The sequence below is a fragment of the Stegostoma tigrinum genome, chromosome 30 (assembly GCF_030684315.1).
Source record: "Stegostoma tigrinum isolate sSteTig4 chromosome 30, sSteTig4.hap1, whole genome shotgun sequence".
In the NCBI taxonomy this organism is placed as follows: Eukaryota; Metazoa; Chordata; class Chondrichthyes; order Orectolobiformes; family Stegostomatidae; genus Stegostoma; species Stegostoma tigrinum.
In genome coordinates, this window is record NC_081383.1 from 2,433,791 (window position 1) to 2,438,295 (window position 4,505).

At 51.2% G+C, this 4,505-nt stretch overlaps 1 protein-coding gene across 1 annotated transcript in view; it reads right to left on the minus strand.

The window, feature by feature from the left end:
* The window catches only part of LOC125465630 (uncharacterized), a 76,674-nt gene extending 75,452 nt beyond the window's left edge, over positions 1-1,222 (minus strand). Inside the window, exon 1 of the mRNA XM_059638423.1 lies at positions 1,041-1,222. The gene's annotated coding sequence lies outside the window, so the exon portion shown is untranslated. The remainder of the gene's footprint in view (positions 1-1,040) is intronic.
* Between the last annotated feature and the right edge of the window lie 3,283 nt (positions 1,223-4,505).

Here is a 4,505-nt window from a genome sequence, read left to right on the forward strand (position 1 = left end):
CTGTCCAGGAGAAACATCCTCCCTGCATCTAGTCTGTCCAGGAGAAACATCCTCCCTGCATCTAGTCTGTCCAGGAGAAACATCCTCCCTGCATCTAGTCTGTCCAGGAGAAACATCCTCCCTGCATCTAGTCTGTCCAGGAGAAACATCCTCCCTGCATCTAGTCTGTCCAGGAGAAACATCCTCCCTGCATCTAGTCTGTCCAGCCCTGTTTGAATTTTATACCTTTCAAACAGATTCGTCTCTCATCATTCTAAACTTGAATGAATACAGGCCCTGTCAATCCAATCCTTCTTCACACGACAGTCCTGCCAGCCCCAGTATCAGCCTTCTGAACCTCTGCTGCACCACCCCCCCTCAATGGCACCTAAACCTTGACTTAGATAGGGAGACCCAAACTTACATACAGTACTCCAGGTGTGGTCTCACCAAGATTCTGTATAAGAGCAGCAAGACCCTACTTCTGAATTCTCACCCTCTTGTCACAAAGGCCAACATACCATTTGCCTTGCTATTTGCTTGATGCACCTGCCTGTACTTTCATAGACATCTGGATCCCTTTGCACGTCCACACTTGGATCACTATTTCAATCATCCTTTCTGTTTTTCACACCAAAGTGTATAACTTCACATTCATCCACCTGCCATGTGTTTGTCTACTCATCCAACTTGTCTAAATCACCCCGAAGGCCCCTTGCATCCACCTTACAGCTCTCAGTCCCACCCAGTGTCATGCCAGAACTGCAGTAAGTGTCCATGTTTCAATTTCACTTGATGCCCACCTCCCCAGGGTTATGTTATTGCCCATCCTCCCAAACTGCTGGCTCTGTATTCTCTGAGAGTCACATACCCACACCGTCCAAAGAATTTACAGCAGAGAAAAAGCAGAAACCAGAAAAACCTGGATTTAACTGATCGTCCTGGTGAAATAAGGCAAGCCCAGATCAGAGAATCACTCTGAAGCAAACTAAACCGAGTTTACCAGTGCTACCCGGTCCGCAGTGCCTCAAGGACTGTTAATGAGTGACAGAAATATTTACCCTCCATGTGAATCTGGAGTGCTCGGAGCTCCCAGGCCAGTTCCAAGGTCTCAGTTGGGATTTGAACCTGTTCCTCTCAGCGCTGACTCGACACGGCAGAAAAACTGGGAATCTGAGAGAAACTCTGACACAGGAAGATCAATTAAACAAAGTTAGATATTAACTAGGGCGAGAACGAACTGGTTATTATCCATCGAGAGAGAGAGAGAGAGAGAGAGAGAGAGAGTGCAACATCATATAAAGAGAGAGAGAGAGTGTTAGATGATAGAGAAGAGGAAGGTGGAATGATACATTAACTTCAAGAGCGACATGCATTTTCATAGTGCCTTTAACAAGCAAAAATCCCACCCCCAACACACTAGCAACGTCGCGGAAGTGACACTGAGTTTAACACTGAGTCTCACAAAGAGATATTAGGGCAGGTTCATCAAAGCTTGGAAACAGAGGTAGGTTTTAAGAGTGTTTGAGAGTAGCAAAGGGAGGTGAAAGGATTTAGATGGACTCTGAGTTTGGGTCCTGAGGCCAATGTATTATTAAAAATGTCACCGATTATCTTCAACACCCCTCAGTAGTGGATTTAAGACCCACCCTATCCAAGCTGACTGTGCCTGTGTGAGAGCACTGCCCTGTCAGAGGCTGCAAGTTTGAGGTGAGACGTGGATAAGAGGCCCCAGCCATACTGTCAGTGACACAACAGATTCCTGTGGTGAAGAGGAGAAGGTACAGCAGCTACCCATTCAGAGACACTAGCAAGGTGAGTACTCTCAATAAAAAGTGGGTTCATGTTAGTAAGAGATAATGGGAACTGCAGATGCTGGAGAATCCAAGACAACAAAATGTGAGGCTGGATGAACACAGCAGGCCCAGCAGCATCTCAGGAGCACAAAAGCTGACGTTTCGGGCCTAGACCCTTCATCAGACAGGGGGATGGGGAGAGGGAACTGGAATAAATAGGGAGAGAGGGGGAGGCGGATCGAAGATGGAGAGAAAAGAAGATAGGTGGAGAGGAGAGTATAGGTGGGGAGGTAGGGAGGGGATAGGTCAGTCCAGGGAAGACGGACAGGTCAAGGAGGTGGGATGAGGTTAGTAGGTAGATGGGGGTGCGGCTTGGGGTGGGAGGAAGGGATGGGTGAGAGGAAGAACCGGTTAGGGAGGCAGAGACAGGCTGGGTTGGTTTTGGGATGCAGTGGGTGGAGTGGAGGAGCTGGGCTGGCTGTGTGGTGCAGTGGGGGGAGGGGACGAACTGGGCTGGTTTAGGGATGCAGTTGGGGAAGGGGAGATTTTGAAACTGGTGAAGTCCACATTGATACCATTAGGCTGCAGGGTTCCCAGGCGGAATATGAGTTGCTGTTCCTGCAACCTTCGGGTGGCATCATTGTGGCACTGCAGGAGGCCCATGATGGACATGTCATCTAAAGAATGGGAGGGGGAGTGGAAATGGTTTGCGACTGGGAGGTGCAGTTGTTTGTTGCGAACTGAGTGGAGGTGTTCTGCAAAGCGGTCCCCAAGCCTCCACTTGGTTTCCCCAATGTAGAGGAAGCCACACCGGGTACAGTGGATGCAGGATACCACATTGGCAGATGTGCAGGTGAATCTCTGCTTAATGTGGAATGTCATCTTGGGGCCTGGGATAGGGGTGAGGGGGGAGGTGTGGGGCAAGTGTAGCATTTCCTGCGGTTGCAGGGGAAGGTGCCGGGTGTGGTGGGGTTGGAGGGCAGTGTGGAGCGAACAAGGGAGTCACGGAGAGAGTGGTCTCTCCGGAAAGCAGACAGGGGTGGGGATGGAAAAATGTCTTGGGTGGTGGGGTTGGATTGTAGATGGCGGAAGTGTCGGAGGATGATGCGTTGTATCCGGAGGTTGGTGGAATACACCTCCTCCCACCCACCCTCCTGCAAAAATTCCATCCCCTATTCCCAATTCCTCCGCCTCCGCCGCATCTGCTCCCACGACAAGACATTCCACTCCCGCACATCCCAGATGTCCAAATTCATCAAGGACTGCAATTTTCCCCCCACAGTGATCGAGAACGCCCTCGACCGTGTCTCCCGTATTTCCCACAACACGTCTCTCACACCCCGCCCCCGCCACAACCGCCCAAAGAGGATCCCCCTCGTTCTCACACACCACCCCACCAACCTCCGGATACAACGCATCATCCTCCGACACTTCCGCCATCTACAATCCGACCCCACCACCCAAGACATTTTTCCATCCCCGCCCCTGTCTGCTTTCTGGAGAGACCACTCTCTCCGTGACTCCCTTGTTCGCTCCACACTGCCCTCCAACCCCACCACACCCGGCACCTTCTCCTGCATCCGCAGGAAATGCTACACTTGCCCCTACACCTCCCCCCTCACCCCTATCCCAGGCCCCAAGATGACATTCCACATTAAGCAGAGGTTCACCTGCACATCTGCCAATGTGGTATACTGCATCCACTGTATCTGGTGTGGCTTCCTCTACATTGGGGAAACCAAGCGGAGGCTTGGAGACCGCTTTGCAGAACACCTCCGCTCAGTTCGCAACAAACAACTGCACCTCCCAGTCGCAAACCATTTTCACTCCCCCTCCCATTCTTTAGATGACATGTCCATCATGGGCCTCCTGTAGTGCCACAATGATGCCACCCAAAGGTTGCAGGAACAGCAACTCATATTCCGTCTGGGAACCCTGCAGCCTAATGGTATCAATGTGGACTTCATCAGTTTCAAAATCTCCCCTTCCCCTACTGCATCCCTAAACCAGCCCAGTTCGTCCCCTCCCCCCACTGCACCACACAACCAGCCCAGCTCCTCCACTCCACCCACTGCATCCCAAAACCAGTCCAACCTGTCTCCGCCTCCCTAACCTGTTCTTCCTCTCACCCATCCCTTGCTCCCACCCCAAGCCGCACCCCCATCTACCTACTAACCTCATCCCACCTCCTTGACCTGTCCGTCTTCCCTGGACTGACCTATCCCCTCCCTACCTCCCCACCTATACTCTCTCCACCTATCTTCTTTTCTCTCCATCTTCGGTCCGCCTCCCCCTCTCTCCCTATTTATTCCTGAACCCTCACCCCATCCCCCTCTCTGATGAAGGGTCTAGGCCCGAAACGTCAGCTTTTGTGCTCCTGAGATGCTGCTGGGCCTGCTGTGTTCATCCAGCCTCACATTTTGTTGTCTTGTGTTCATGTTAGTAGCTCAATGCGTGGCTCCTCAGGCAGGATCAGACTGGAGGCTAATACATTGGGCGCACTTTGTGAATCACTTCTAAGCAGATCTGGAAAGGTTGGCATATCCAACATTAGAACTGTAATTCACCAGCTGTCCAGCCTTAATACTTGAAAATTCTTTGTTTGACAAGGAGCCCTGATAATGTGACTCACACTGAGACTAACTGTGGTTCAAACTCTCAAATCTGAAATATGGCATTTTGGGAAAAGGAGAGGGTTGATCCTATTGTGTGGTTCCCTGAGCGGACTGT